This window comes from Alligator sinensis, unplaced genomic scaffold, assembly GCF_000455745.1.
Source record: "Alligator sinensis unplaced genomic scaffold, ASM45574v1 scaffold46_1, whole genome shotgun sequence".
Lineage (NCBI taxonomy): Eukaryota > Metazoa > Chordata > Crocodylia > Alligatoridae > Alligator > Alligator sinensis.
This window is the reverse complement of record NW_005841907.1, coordinates 683,766-700,818: the sequence shown is the minus strand read 5'-3', so window position 1 is coordinate 700,818 and position 17,053 is coordinate 683,766.

Below are 17,053 nucleotides of genomic sequence, written 5' to 3'. Positions count from 1 at the left end.
ACGGGGAGAGGCTAGAGGCTGATCAGACCCCTGTTGCCTGCTTGAAATGCACTGGGTCCGATAGGCTTCGCAGCGCTTAGAGATCTTCACACAGCGTGAAGTCTCCTCCTCCTGGTGTTCGTGGAGTCCTCCAACTTGGGCGGAAACCACTCAAACCTTTTATACGGCTAGCAAGCCAATCGCTAGCCGCCACATGTGAATAATTTCACGCAAGCCAATAATGGCGCTCAAATTATAATACAAATAGCAGGAACTCTTTGCAAAGTGCATTTCTGTGCTGCAAAGAAGAAATGCACACTGCAAAGAAAGCTACAAATTGGCGGGAAAATAATTCAGTGGTGCCAAAGCACACACAAAACAAAATCACACCTTTCGGTTGTGACACCTTTCAGCCCCTAAAAACTATGAAACTATGATAGCAAAAGATGAAGCAAAACTATAGTCTATTGGTAACTTCAAACATCATTAACAAAAGATTGCCCTGAACCTTACCCAAGGTACACTGACCAAGCCCAAAAAACCTGAGTGTTATAAGGAAAATAAGGGGGGGAAATGAGCATATAATTTCTCTGGATTTGTATTTTTTTGTGTTAAAAAGTTATTGTGTTTAGAAATCTGTATGAAGCTTATGTATGCCTATGCTGTGCACTCAAATGCTCCCACATAAAATTATAAAGCCAGAACATTTACATTTCTGCAAAATATGATTCCATGACAGTTGAGTTGCATGCTCAGAGAGAGGAGAGAGCCAAAGATGGCAGCCAGAACCTATTGACTTCCAGAGAAACTAAAAACACATGGTTCCACTATGTTAGGAGATAAATAATGCACCCTGGTGAGCTACAACTCAGTCTGACTGTATGGTTATGCATAATCGCCTCTGAGCATGATAATCAGAATCACTAAACAAATAATTGTCATGATCATGAATCATTTGTTATCTTGATATTTCTGCTACCATCATTAAGAATGTTCCAGAGTTCTCTTTGCAGTTCATAGTTCTGCACAGCTGTTTACTGCAGTTCTATAACTTCCCTATCCCCAGCTACTTCACAAACTATCATCTTTGCAAAGAGCTAAGGAATGTAACCCTACAAAGAATCTGGGGTCTACTGTATCTTTCAACCTGAAGCCCAGCTGTGATAGCTTAAATTTTGTGGAGGAAAACACAAGACGGCTACCCTGCCTCCCTCCACCCCAAGCCCTTGCATAAGGCAGGCCAAAGTCTTTAAATATCTGCATCATAAGTAGCATAAGTATGAAGAAATTCAGGACTATTCCCTACAACTTGCACTATGGTAGTAACACACTTCAGAGAACTGGTTTCACTGGTTTCCAATGCCAAGAAAATCTTGCCCTCACATCCTGCTCAAATCAATATTATGTCAACTAAGTTGAATCAATTGTCCTAAATTATTGGCAGAAGCAGAATGTTGTAAGCCTACAAGATATACACTTACTATAAATATTTTAACTTATTTTGCATCTCGGCCAGCGATACCATCAGTAAATCATTAAGGGCTGCAAGAAATGCAGAGGATCAATGATCAACCTGGTTTCTGCAGAAACAGAGCCATACAGCACATGGTTTATGATAAGCCCAGAAGCTCTTCATCTTTCTAAGCACCTTCTAGTCTTCCCCATCCAAATAATCAGAAGAGCATGCTATTATCAAGACACCAGTCACACACACCAGGCAGAAAACCTTTAGTTGCAGTTATGCCCTGTGCCAGAACTAAGTTTCATGGGTACAGATGGTTTTACAAATACCTCTCAATCTAGAGACCAAACTTAATGGCTTCATAAAACTATAATAAGTACAATCTTCCTTGTTTGTGCAGTTATACATACATTACTAAAGCTCAGCAGGCACAGAGGATCATCATTTAGATTCCCCACACAGATTTGAAAAATCAGAAAGTTAAAAACCCTAATGTATCCTGAACAGATATTAAGAAAATGAAATGGGATCATCAGGTAACTGAAAACATGCTGGTAGAATGTCAAGAGAAACAGATGTTGGGTAATACACACAAACTTTGAACAGGTTAGACTTTGATCCAGGATAAGTTATAAGCATTATCAAGGTGAAGTTATTTTGGACCAAACCATGACACCTTTACTGCAATACTTTATTCCAATGGAACCAACTGCAATATAAGAAACTAATCAGCATGAGCAAGGGTGGCATAATTTGGTTCAGTATATTTCTGAAATCCTGTATTTAAATAATCTTCATAAAAACCTATGCTTTCTATTTAAAAAAAAATAAGATGGGAGCTTTATTCTGTTTTCACTTTCCTGGATGGCAGCTTCCACTGACTTCTGTAAGAGTGGTGCCTAGTCATTTGAGAGAATAATTCCTTTAAACATAAGGACTCTGTTGTGCCTTTAGCCACAGCCCTGAGCAAGCAGCAAGCAAGCCCAAAAATAACTAAAGGAGACTCCGCTCCCCTGGGGTGCACTTTCTGGGCCCAATCCATTCCCCCTCACTCCAGCAAGTTAATATAATTAATGGGATTTTTAGGGAGGTGATAGTAATAACTTACCACATGTTCATTGTCTAAATTCAATGCGCTTAAGGGTAAAACAGTCTAGCTCTTTTGAGTCTTTCAAGAACTTTAACCCAGTCACTGGGTGCATCTACACTAGGGGAGTGCAAAATGGGCCATATTTGATTTGGATTTGGATTTGGCCTGAATTGGGGGAATCAGTGATTCAATTCAGTGATTCCAATCACTGTCCCAATTCGATTTGGCCAAATCCGAATCTGAAGATTCAACGCTGATTCAGAGAATCAGTGATTTGGCCATAGACACAGCTTTAAATGTTTTTTTCTACATACCTCGAGGTACCAGGTACAGCTCATGAATGCTGAGATGGTGGGGCAGATGGAATGCCCCACAGAAGTGCAGGGGGGGTCCCCTGTGTGCTCAGCAGCAGACCTGGAAGTAGACCAGAAATAGTTTGTGTCCACCTCTGAGTGCACAGGGGACCACCCCTGTGGCCCCCCACTCAGCAATCAACCATGGGGGGACCCTGGGTGCCCCCCCAGACTCAGGAGGCACCAGTCACTGCACTGGGGGGGGGGTCCCCCATGGGCTCCCCAGACTACCCAGCAGTGGACTGGAAGTACTTCCGGTCCACTTCTGGGTCCACCACCGAGCATGCTGCCCCCCCCCCCACACACACACACACACATACACTCCCATGGGATGCTCCATCTGCCTCAGCATCTCAGCATTCATGAGCTGCCTGGTACCTTGAGGGAGGTATGTAGAAAAAAATTTAAAGCTGTGTCTATGTCCGAATCACCGAATCTCTCTGAATCTATTTGGAGAGTTCCAATTTGATTCAGACAGATTAAAGGGTCTCCTGATTTGATTTGGAGATTCAGTCACCGAATCAGGCCAAATCTCCACTGAATTGAATCAGCAACTGAAGCTTCACACAGCCCTACTCTACACGCGCTATTAATGCAATTGAATAAACTACAGAGCAGTCTGTGCCAGAGTTTATTCTTTCCAGGCACCACATTTACACATGTGCCCGAGACCGCAGCACACCGAACCAGGTCAGAGCAGCCCCAGCTAGTAGGGGCCCAGGGGTTCAGCCTGCCAGCCTGGAGCTTCTCCAACCTGGCTCAACATGCTGCCAAGGGGCTGGCTGGGGCACAAAGGTGCTCCAGTGTGGGGCTAGTTAGCAAGCAACCCCTGAACTGAAGTGCCCTCCTGCCCCAGCCAACCCTATCAGTATCTACATGTTCGTTGTAGCACACTTAATACTGCCACAGGATAATACTGGTGTTTTACAGGTACTAACCTACAGCCATGTTTAGTAATTTACTGCAGCCTAATAAGGCCATACATGCAGATGCTGAGACTTTACTGAGGTGCTAATTAGGCAGCTCCACAGTAAATGTCTTGTGTAGATGTGCCCACTGATGATTAGATACAGCTGGTATATAGGTAAGGTGTAATGTATAAACTGTACTAATCCAGGATGGGGAAGTTGTTCTGGGGAGGAAATAAGCTCTTTCAGAGGGCAGTTTCTCCCTGCCACCTCCTTGGTCTCTCTACTTACTTGCCCAGGGTGTAGTCATTTAGCAGCTTACTTCCCTTCCCTATACCTGTATCAAAATTTAGACAAGGCCAACAGAGATTATTCAGAGAAATAAGAGGATCTCTTCTTTTTATGATCATTAAGTCCTATTTATTGCTACATGTCACCAGTGTGGACAACAAATGTGTATCTGTCCTCAAAAAACTAAAAATATTCTTAGAGACTAATCTTGTACTGAAATCATGGGAGGCTTTGCAACTGGTTTCAGCAAATGGGAAATCAAGCCCTCAATGTTGAATAAAATATATTTACTTTCTTTGGATTATTGCATTTTACAACAAACACACACACCCCTACCTTGTTAATACCTTTTGGTAGAAATCTTTTTACTGTTGATAATAACCACAGAGGGAAAAAGGTGCACTGGTTCTATTTTATGTCATTCTCTGTTACTATTGTTCAATAATACCATTTTCCAGATAGCCTCTATACAGCTGCTGAACTATGGAGTCACTCTTACTAGTGCCAATGCAGCACTTTGCCTCTTCAGTTTTCTGTGACCTACTGCTGAATATAGCTCTAACCTTTAAAAGAATTTCCAATAACTGCTTTTTCTTTTGCAGGGATAATAGCCTTAAAAAGAGTGGTGTTTCAAGTTCTACTTTAAGAGTCTCTCCTGCTTTTCTGGACTTCCTAGTTTCTAATACAGTGGTTTTGTTTCATTACTCTGTTTAGAACCTTCCATCTATCCTGTTCAGCTTAGTTTGGCTTCCACTTGGGTTATATTTCAAAGCTGTTCTACAATTTTACAATGACTGGGGAAATATTTCTTCCATTTATAATAACTAGGGTGGCCAACTCCTGAACTGGAGACTGATACCAATACACCTTTGTCATGAACTATTATTATTATATAAAAGTTGTAACAATCACTATAACCTATATAAAATAAATCTCTTATTCCAGAGGCCAGATCTGTCGGCCTGTGCTGGGGTGGGTAATTATTTTAGGTGAAGGTCCACTTAATGAGTTTTGGTGAGCTGTCGAGGGCTGCATGGGTAGTCCCACCCCTTGACAGTTGCCCTGCCCCCTTGTCAACATTTTGGAAGTCCCACCCCCTGACCCTGACTTTTGCCACCAGAAATCTGTCTCCTTGCCCCCCAGAAATGCTCCTTTTGGGAGGGGAGGTTGCCATCTTGGAACCAGAAAAATAATTAATCATACACTAAAAGTCAAACACCTACTATAACATATTTTAATTTTATTATAAAAAATATTTGTCATGATTTGTGTTTGGGTAGTGTATATAGAGGTAATTGCATAATAGCTCATAATAATAAATTATTTCATAGATTTCATACACATTAGGGCTGGAAGGGACCTCGGAAGATCACCAAGTCCAGCCCCCTGCCCAAAGGGCAGGAAGTCAGCTGGGGTCATAGGATCCCAGCAAGATAAGCATCCAGTTTGCTCTTGAAGGTGTTCAATGTAGGCGCTTGAACCACCTCCAATGGCAGGCTGTTCCAGACCTTGGGGGCTCGGATAGTAAAAAAATTCTTCCTTATGTCCAGCCTGAAACGGTCTTAAAGTAGTTTATGACCGTTCGACCTAGTCATCATCCCTTGGGCCAAGCATGTGGAGCCCCCACTCCCGCCCCCCCCCACACTCCTGTGGCATGCTCCATGTGCCCCAGCATCACAGCAAGCATGAGCCATACCTGCTACCTCAAGGTATGTAGAAAAAACTTTTAAAGATGTGTCTGTGTCTGAATTGCTGATTCTCTGAATCAGCACCAAATCTTCAGATTCAGATTTGGCTCAATCGAATCAGGGACAGTGATCCAAATCAACAAATCAAAACACTGTCCATGATTTGGGCCGAATCTAAATTGACTAGGGCCCACTTTGCACACCCCGATTTCACAGATTTCATAGACAATAGGGCTGGAAGGGACCTCGGAAGATCATTGAGTCCAGCCCCCTGCCCAAAGGGCAGGAAGTCAGCTGGAGTCATAGGATCCCAGCAAGATAAGCATCCAGTTTGCTCTTGAAGGTGTTCAATGTAGGAGCTTGAACCACCTCCGGTGGCAGGCTGTTCCAAACCTTGGGGGCTCGGACAGTTTGATGACCCCCAAGTCTCTTTCTTCCATAGTGCTAGCCAACATAGCACTGCCGAGCCTATAAGGATGCTGCGGGTTTTTCTTCCCAAGGTGGAGAACCTTGCATTTATCGGCGTTAAACACCATCAGATTCTCATCCACCCACTTGCTGAGCCTGTCCAGGTCAGCCTGGATCACTCGCCTGTCTTCTGGTGTGGATGCTTTGCCCCAAAAGTTTGGTGTCATCGGCGAACTTGGCCAGTCTGCTTCTGACTCCAGTGTCCACATCATTAATGAAGATATTGAACAGTATGGGTCCAAGGACAGAGCCTTGGGGAACCCCACTGGTCACAGGACACCATGATGAGTGTCTTCCATCAATTACTACCCTCTGGGTCCAACCACGGAGCCAATTTTCCAGCCAGTGGATCGTGGAGAACCCAAGGTGACAATTGGCCAGTTTCACCAAGAGGTGATCATGGGATACCAGATTGAAAGCTTTTTTTAAGTCAAGATATATGACATCAATCTATTCTCTATTAGTTTTGTATATTGTGGGGGGAGGGCGTGCATGTATGGTGTGTGCATGGTATGTGTTGTGTGTGTGGTGTGAGTAGTATGTGTGTGGTATGTGAGGTGTGTGTGTGTGGTATGTGTGCTCTGTGTGGTGTTTGTGGGGGAGTATGTGTATGTGGTATATGTGATGCATGTGTGGTGTATGTGTATGGTGGATATGTATAGTAGGGAGTGGGGGTGGGTATGTGGGTGTGGTAGGATATGGGGGTGTATGTGAGCAGTTGAGGGGGTGTAGCTGTGTGTGGGGGGCATAAGGTATGTTGGGGAGTTGGGTATATGTGGGGGGGTTGTAGGAGTGGGGTGTGGATATGAGGGAGGTTCAGGGGTGTGTGAGGACCCCCCAAACTCCTCCCATGGTGCAACACTCAGGGCGTACGTGCCAGGTGGGGCACAGCTCTGGCCAGCACTCCACATCGCAGCAAGGGGTGCAGCCTTCGTGCAGCTGCCTGCATTGCCAGTGCTCCCTGCCATTCACGTACAGCCCGTGCACTAGCACAACAGGGAGGGAAGCTCCATGTGCTGGAGCCAGGTATCTTCCCTGCTGGGGCAGTGCAGCACCAGAGAGAAGCCCCAGGTACTGGAGCTGGCTGCCTTCCCCGCAGGGACTGCACTACAGTGGAGCGAAGCCCCAGGCAAGGAAGGCAGCTACCTTCAGAGCCTGAAGTTTCTCTCTGGTGCTGTGCAGCCCCAGGAGGGAAGACACCTGGCTCCAGCATGTGGGGCTTCCCTCCCTGCTGTGCAAGTGCTGAAACTGCACGTGAGTGGCAGGGAATGCCAGCAATACAGGCAGTTGCGCGGAAACTCCACCCCTTGCTACAATGTGCTGTGCTGGCCGAAGTCATGCCACACCAGGCACCTGAACCATGAGTGCCCTGCCTGCTGCTGCCACTGCCTGCCACCATGGGACAGGCAGTGGCAGCCCCTCCCCCCCCCTGCCACTCTCCCTCACACCCATATGCTGCCCACCCCGTCTCTGGACTGCTGCCAGCCCCTGTCCTCCTGGGTGCAGGCTCCACACTGCCACCAGCCCCAGCCCATGCTCCAGGCTTCCTTCCAGCTGCAGCCCCACTGCTTCCCTACCTGCTGCCTGGAGCCAGCAGGAGACCAAAGAAGCAAGCAGGTCCCAGGGGCTGCAGCAGCAGCTCTGCATGGAAGCTGCATGCTGGCCCGCTGGCCCCTTCCACCCATGAGAGTGGGAGCCAGGCAATAGGGTACATTTTGGGGGCTCTGTGCACACGTGGGTGCCTCTCTCCCAGCCTCGTGGGTGGAAGGGTTGGGTGCGGCACAATTTATTGGGTGGCCACACAGGCCAGATGAAAGTGCTTGGTGCGCTGAATGCGGCTGCAAGCCATATTTTGCCCACCTCTGTCTAACACGCAATTCATATTGATATAATGATGAAGGGCTGTTCAGTAAACGCTTTGCTCAGTGTTGCCTAGATACCAGTTATGGTGCATCTAATAATGTTCACTACTTTGTTAAAGTGCCATGAAAGTCTCCAGGGAACTGAAAACATCAGCTAAAGGGGCTCTGGTCTGGTCCTCCACGTTGGGAGTAGTGTGGGGGGTTGGGAGCTCACCCATGTCAAAAATTTCAATTACTGGCTACAAGAAAAGAAACCAGATGGAAAAAAAATGGTCTGAAAGCTTTTGAAGTTGGAACAGGCAATGATGCATAAACCATAAAGGGAAGATGATGATAACAAAAGTTTATAAAAAATTAAAAAAATCAAATTAATCTTCCACAGCGATGAGCAGGTTCAACTAGTCATATTTTACTTGGGCTATTTAATTATGCTGCGCAACTGTGTACTCAGATTCTTTGACTTGAGAGTTTGTTAAACACATTGTGTCCCTTTTACACTTCTACCATTTACTCTATGAATTAACCCACCAATATACCAGCATTCATGCAACAAAAGCCCCTAAGATAAATCTGACCTACCAATGGAACTAAAGAATTGACATCCAAGTAAACTAAATTTTCTGTTCTATTTATTGTGAAAATCAAAAACATCACACTTTAGATTTTTTTTATCAAACCATGAAGAAAAGAGGTACGTTAAAGTACATAAACAAATAAATATAATAAATTATAAACAATCGCTAAATAAAGGATGCCTTTACAATTTTCCAAAAACCAGTGCACTGTTATTCTGAAGAAGGGCTTTGAGGCCACTTCTACAACACAGGCATGACAGCAAATTTAAGTCATTGCCTACTCTCCTGGAGATATGAAGTGTCAGGGGAATTAAATGTGAATGGACATTAGGCTGGTGCATTCTATCAGTGGCACTATGTTTTATTAAGCTTAAGTGGAAAAATATTTTATTAGTTGATTCATTGTATCAACAGATAGATCAGAAATCACCAGATAACAGTCTGGAGCAGGGTACTGCCAAAAAAACAGTTTGAATACATTTTAAGGGGCTGAACAACCTATCAAGTCAGTCAAAATGCACTGTGATTCATGTATTCAGTTCTGCAATGGCAAGGGCATAATCAAAGCCAAAATCTTCATTATTTAATGTTCTTTAAATGTCAACTCACCCTGTCTGACAACTGTTTTTAAATAGCAATGTGCAGTTACTACCCACTCTATGCTGCTTGCCATAATGGGCTTTCCCTGGAGTGGAAATACCTAACCATCCTTTTCAAAATAGCGTCCAGGGTCAAATTCCAGCAAAATTAATCTGAAGACAGGTGGAAACCATTCATGAACAATTTTTAGTAATATGACATGTCAAGCCAAAGACTGCTGGCTCTAATTATGTGGACATAATCTGAAACAAGAAAAGAAAACAAAAGATCACACAAAAAACAGGAAAAATCCCACTGACTTTCATCCTCCAAAGCTGTGAAATGTAATAATATTCCCTCCAAAGAAGGCTGAGATTATAAACCCAGAAGAATTCCTAACTGAACATTTCCTCATTCACTTTATGAGTTATTACAAAGTAAGTGTTTGAGGCTTGTGTACAAAATAATCATTTCTTTGGAGAGCTAGACAGTGAGACCCTTTCAGGAGATACTGCCTATTTATTTCTTGTATTAAATTATGTTGGCAGCTCTTAATAAAACATAACAGCAACAACAAAAAGAAGAAACAAACAGAGTCATTAGACTGTTCCTGCTCTAGAACCGTAGCAGTTCAGTAAACTGCTAGTAACCCTTTCTTTTGAACAGTTTTGGCTTTCTCTTGGGACATTTATTATGACAATTGAAGTAACTCTGTTTCAAACTCACAGCAGGTTGAGATAACTGACCCCCAGGACAGAATATTACCAAAATGGATGGATTTATAACCTCCTAACAACAGTTCTAATGATATTCTTGAAATGCCTGTAAGTGAAAATGAAGTACAAGACACCTCAGTGTGTGAGTTAATCACACATTGTTAGTAACTGTAGTTAGTGAGGAGATTGTAAATTTTGAACTGGAATAGCATTTATGTTTGTCAAGTGTTCAGCTTTAGAGAGAAAGGAATATATTGCATTGGTAATTGCACCTTAAAGTGGCTTTGAAGCTAAGAAGTGTAAGAAATACTTAACTACAGGAGCACACATTCTGTTATTCAGAAGCAACAGAACTGGTCTTCAACAAAAGCCATCCTGCTTAGGCACTTTGTGCCAAAAAGATTCCTGAAATGCCCTGACATATCCCTTGTTTCCTTTCCTTTCTGTTCAAATCAAATGGCTTCAAGTCACACAGATGCCAGCACAACCATCACCGAGAGCACAGGAGAGACAGATTCGCTACTGACTCTGGAGCCCTCTCCCAACCCATCTCAATACAGATATGACCAACCATGACAGGTAAGTGTCTCCAAGCCCCTGTAGTCCTTGGCTGGTTCATGGCCAGTCTCTTTATGAAGATGATCCATGTGCAGTCTAATCCACACTAGGAAATGTTATAAGCTTGCATATATTTGGATAGGATGAAATCTTCAAATAGTTTAGTTGTTAAAGACTATCCAGTCTCTACTACTACTTTATATATACTTTAGCCCAAGTTGAGAAGAATTTCCAGAGAGAATAAAATGACCTCTCTGAAAGAAGAGCGGCCCCTTCCTAATTTCAAGTCCCAAATCCAAAGCATGGTGGCACTAAAGCATTTTAAAGGAAAGGCCTCGAGATTTACTTAAATGTGAAAATGAATATTTTTTCTCTCCTAAGCTTGTTCTCAGAAACAGCTACACTGTTATAAATTAAATTTTCCAAAAATATTCAGCATGATGCAGATATTTTCCAGGGAATTTTCAGCCCAAATAGTTCGTATTTGTCAAAGTAACTGGATCTTATAATTGTCAGGCAACCTTAATAATACTTGGTGCTACTGCCCCACCTATAGTAATATGGCTTAAAGTAGTACAGATATTTACACAGCTGGTGTTACATGACTGCTATTCATACATTCATAGAAAATTACCTTTACTCAGGTTTTGTTTTTTATCATGAACTCATTAAATACTAATACATTTATTCTTTGAATTATTTATATCATGAGTCATTTCTAAGGATTTGTCTCCTTCCCATGTTTAAATCCTTAAAGATTTAACGATTGATGGCTAAACATTAATGTATTTTTAAGGATAAGGCTAACCCCATTTCTTTACACACGTATCTATTTCCTCTTCCCTTCTTACATGGTTGAACTAAACACACTAACTTTACTTAAATTGAATCCTGTAAATAGCTTCTAATGGCATAAGAAACCATCTAAAAAGATCTGATCACAGTGCTATGATCATAAATGTATAGTGTAGTGATTCTGAACCTGGGAACTGTTGGAATCCTGATTTGCCTTGATATCCTTCCAAGTGTACCATGGGGTGTCACAATATTAGCACTATTAGGTGTGCAGACATGATTCACAAGATAAACCCAAAGGGTATTTATACATGTGCTTAAGGGTGGGAGGAGTGGCGTTTTAATTAGAGCCGGTTCCCAGAGAGACGCTCTAATAAAACACTGCAGTATCACATGTGTTACACCCCTGACTATTTTAAAATGGCATCGGGATGATTTAGCTCAAGCTTATTCAATGAGCTTGAATTAAAGTGCCCCCACACAACCATTTTTAAACCCGCAGTGGCTTTTACACATGATGCTGCAGCAATGCTAGAGTGTTCTATTTGGAACGTGGAGCAGACTCAATTAATTGAGGTATAATTAGAACATGCCAGAGCACATGCAAAGGCACCCAGAGATTTCAAATAGGAATCCATACAGTTAAAAACATGCTGACTGCTTATGACCTTTGCAACAGAGAAATTGCTCTATTATTTTTCTGTAGTCAAAAAAAGAATGAAAACTATGAGCTAGCATTTTCCAAAGGATGCCTCAAGACTACAGCTGGGTGCCTCATATCTATTAAGGGGTGCCTCACAGCTGAGAACTACTGTTCTAACATAATATCCAAGATCCATTTAAGTCCATGAAAAAAAAAAACATTTATTTGATGAAGATAGAGTTTCATCCCTAAAACTTTTTAAGGCTCTTGGAGTTTCTTTGAAAAAATCTTGGCAAAACAGAGTTCAACTGGGAAACGATTTGGTATCTCCTTGTCTCCAACATTCATGCAAACAGAAACTAACATGGAAGAATTACAAACAGAATTCACTTAATTCTTCCCTGCAAATCTGAAAGTGGATTTTAATGTTTCTTTTGTCTGTAACTGTTCCATTCCACCAATGGATGGTGTGTGTGTGTGTGTGTGTGTGTGTGTGTGTGTGTGTGTTTCACCTCCCTCAGTATACATTACTACTATTATCCTAGTATTATTATTGGAATATCACTTAGGATCCCTTGTTCTCTGATTATTTCAGGACTGCTGTCATTAGATCCTTCTGTCAACAGCACTAGACAGACAAGAAATGTATTTCTTATAAAAGTGTAGAAGAAATAGTAATCAATCAAGTAAATGTTTGCCCAAGAATTTTTTTCTGAAGTCCTTTATAGCCTTGTAAATATACAAATTGCTACTGCTTTCTATTTGTTTGCAGTTTTTTTAAAAAATGTAGCCAACATGATACTGTTACACAATGGTTTTTATATAGACGATTTAATTTTTCCTTAGCTGATGGTTTATTTAGTTTGAAAAACCCCTTACTAAAAGAAGCTGGGGAAAGGAGAAGAGGCTGAAATGCCCTTTTCCTGGAAACAAGAAACCAAGCTAAATTCAGCTCCACTGAGACTTCAGTATACTGTGGTCCTTTATGTCAACTCTTGTCCTATTTATTACCAACTCATCACAGGCTTCACCAAATCTCTATTTATTTCAAATGAGAAAGAAAAGAAAAGTTTGTATTGTGCTGTTTTTAGCAAATGCATAAGACTGACAAAATGCCCTCTTCAAAAATATAGTAGACCTAACATAATTACTGCCCTCACCTTCACTGTTACTGACATTACAGTCTCCACCCTCTTTGGAGACTTAAAAACAATTTTGATATGACACTTTGAGAAGTCACCACTGGTAGTTTACAAATAGTTTGAGGTCAGAGATTCTGACCTATGCAGTCTAGTGAGCCTGTAGAGAGTGTTATATTTTAGGGAAAAAAATGTTTTAATTGATTTTTCAAATTACAGATTTTACAGCAACTTGTAAGAAAGGAGCAACTCTAAAAATAAATTAAAAAGAAACCTCACACATGAATCAAAAACTTTAAAAAATCTTTTTCACCTAATTTTCTAGTACAATTATGAGCAGGGATCCTGGTTTTCTCTGATTTAAAAAATCCCCAATTTTTGGATTAAAAATAGTAATCCAAAATCCACATTTTCTGTGATTAAAATGAAACATGTATATAGAGTTGTGTTTGATTAAAATTGGGAGTGGGGTGTTATCATAGAAAACCATCCCTGATTATGAGTACCAGGAAGGTGTTGAGTTGAACAAGGAAAAGGAAAGGGAAGAAAAATTTTTCATTTTCCCGCCTATGTCTACACAAGCAGCAAACTGTGCAGTAGTTACTGGGCAGTCATTTAGTACTTGCTTATATATAACTAGGGGTATGTCTACACAAGATACTGTTGTACAATAACAATGAGCTACTATGCAGTTGCTCGATGCTACCATGCAGTAATTTTGCCAGTCACTAACCATGCAGCGATGATACTGCACAGGAGTAATGAGCTCATTGCTGCTGTGCAGTAACATGAGAAAAAACCCATGTGGCACTGTTACTGCACAGTAACACCAGTTACTGCACAGTCATTTAGTACTTGCTTATGTGCAGTACCCTCATTGTGCCTGGTAATGTTACTATACAGTGGCAACAAGCTACTGCGTAGTAGCATTTCATGTAGATGTGGCCCCCAGTGTTCCACAGCTTACAAACCTGAGAACAATGCATTCGAAAGAAATGAGTTAAAGAAAAGATATCACAACATGGTGATAGCGTAGAGTAAAGAAAAAAAAAGTGTCAAGAGGAACTACTGTTGGCTGTAAAAATTATCAGTGGGTTAGCCAATAAAAACAGAGCAATCTGTAAGTAATCAGTTTACAAAAATCTCTCCAAGTCAATGTGGCTCCTGACAGAAATTACATATAAACCAGTATGTGGCAGCTTGCAAACATAAAAAACAAATTTTAAATGACGCTTTAAATTCAGTGCATTCCCTAACAAGCCCCACATGCCCAGAAGAGACAGTGCCTTGGTTCGACCCAGCTTGCCTGCTGTCTGTAAAGATTGGGAGTTTTAGTGGGGCTTTTTTAGTGCTTTCATCTAAAACAGGGATGGCCAGAGTTACTCACCCCAGGAGCCACAGACAATCCTCCATGGAAATTCAAGAGCCAGAGAGTGAGGGGGGGAGGGGGGGGATGAAGGAGGAAGTGCTGAACCACCCAGAGCTGCTCCTGGGTAAGCTTCACAGCAGCCCAGCACCTGAGCCTGAGCTCTGGAATAGGAATCGCCTGATCGAGAAAACCCAGGAGAAGTGGGTGGGGCCTTGTACAATTTTTGGCTGAGCTGCACATACAGTGCTGGCAAGCCACATGCAGCTCCCAGGCCATGGTTTGGCCACCTCTGATCTAATAGCTGATTGAATTAGTTTTAGCTAAAAGTGCCAAAAAGGCCTGCTGTAGCATCCAATCTATAGACACTGCAAAAGCAAGGTCAAAGTAACACACTGCTTCTTCCAGTAAAGCACATTTTTTATCTTTTTTAATGTCTGCAAACAACCTAAGTAATTGGAAACTGGTTCAAATCTGTAACATGACAGAAGTTCAGTGCACATAAACCACTGTCAAGGTGGCTGAAACTGTTTTAAGAGAAATGTAGATGGATGTAATATCAGAATTAACTGATTTCAGTTAAATTAGTTTATTGAACTTCGGTTCCCAATCCCCTCCAGATTTAAGTTAACTCATAGTCCTCCAGCATCCCAAGATGCTTTGCATCTCCCCTGCAACCCCCCCCCCCCCCCCCCCCCCCCCTCACTGGGTGAGTGGGCCAGTCTTAGCCCAGCCTATCTGCTTCAGCTGAGCAGGGAGGTATGCTCTATTGCCCTCCAGCTTCTGGTCACAGCTACTGTAGGCATGTGGCTGCATTTCCAGAATCAAAAGAGAATGTCTGGTCACTTTCTTATTGGTTCAATCTACATAGCTTAAACTAACCTTCAAAGATGCAATCAATTCAGCCTTGGGCTTTTTGACTTTCTATATTTAGTCTGTATGTGGAACTGCTTAAACTTTCCCCAACTGTAAAAAAATTTCAGCACCATGAATTAAATTCTATTAACACTGCCAGCATTTTTTGAAGGTGACTATTGATTTTAGAAGGCTAATTTTTTGTGTCTTACAAGGTCACTTTGAAAATCAGACTTTTTCACACTGTCTTGAAGTAGATACGCAAATAGAGAGAGTCCTAAAATGATTAGTCACTTTAAGCAGACAATCAGTTTTTGCCCGATTGTATTTAGTTGGAGGCAAACAGTGACCTTCATGTTTTCAGCTACACTTTAGGTATGTGATCACTTCTTCCAGACAAGCAATTGAAGATATTCTAAAATGACTTTTACTAAATATACTGGGATAAAAATGGCAGGGATGACTTTACCACTATATATCATTCTGATAGCAATGAATTACTTATTCATTGCTGGGTCCCAAATAGCAGAGCAGCAGCTCATAGTATCAAAAACTAATGGCCAACAGCTCTTCTAGGTCGTGTGTCAAGATTGTCTTCTAGCACTAGTTATTCTGCCTCTGAGGCTGCATTTTATGAAAAGTTCACAAGGCCTTGAAATAAAGCAGACTGGATTTAGAACTGTCATGATTGGGCCATTAGTTTATTAATGTAAACTAACTCACCATACATATCCATGCCTAAATGAACTATTTTTTCCTCAAGGAGAGTATTAAGTCCTTTACCAAGATGTTTCACATTAATCAATGTTTTTGACTTTTCCATTAATTGCTGTAGAAAAGGTCCTTTCCACTGCACATTTTGTTTTCTTTAAGCAATTCTTCTTCTTATGCTAAAAGCAGAGATTTTTCACCCAAGGCACATGACAAGTACAACTTCAAAAATGACTAGTATTTCATTTTTGAGAAGTACTCTTTTTAAATTTCATTTATTTTAATACTATATAGAGTGTCACTACAATATTCTAGGAACTCCACATTTGTCATATTCACAGGCATCAAAAATAACTGCAGGATAAGAAGTGTGCTGAACCATTCTATTTATATCACTTCCAAGTTATTTACAATGCAAAATAAAGGAAATTCTGGGATGCTATAGAAAATCCGTGTCTATATTTGAACTAGAGTTGGTTGAAATACTGAGAATTTAAAACGTTCAAAACGTAAAATAATTTATATTCCACAATCTATAAAAATATTTCTTCACTTATAAAAATGTTTCTGCATTACATTTTCCTTTTCCCTTTTTATTTTGCTTTTTCACTTTTCATTTCTTTCTCGTTATAATTTTTCCCTATTTTTCAATCAAAAAAGGAAGACAGAGGAAATTATTTTTTAAAAATTATTACTTTGGGATTTATCACCAAATTGCCCATTTTGGAAAAAAAATTGATTTTCAATAATATTCTCATTTTTCATCAATAGACTCATTACAATTCTTAACAAAAAAATTTCTTAACAAAAATGTAGTGAGACATAAAGGAAGTACAGCAAAGTTTTTTGGGTTTTTTTTCATTCTAGTTATATTTATAATCTCAATTCATTTTTTATATTTTAAAAATAATTCAATTGTTAAGCCACCAGCTATAGATCTCAATGTACAAATGCTGTTAAACCCAATTCTGATTATGGAGTGCATTTTATACAAAGAAAAAAGATTATTTGCTCT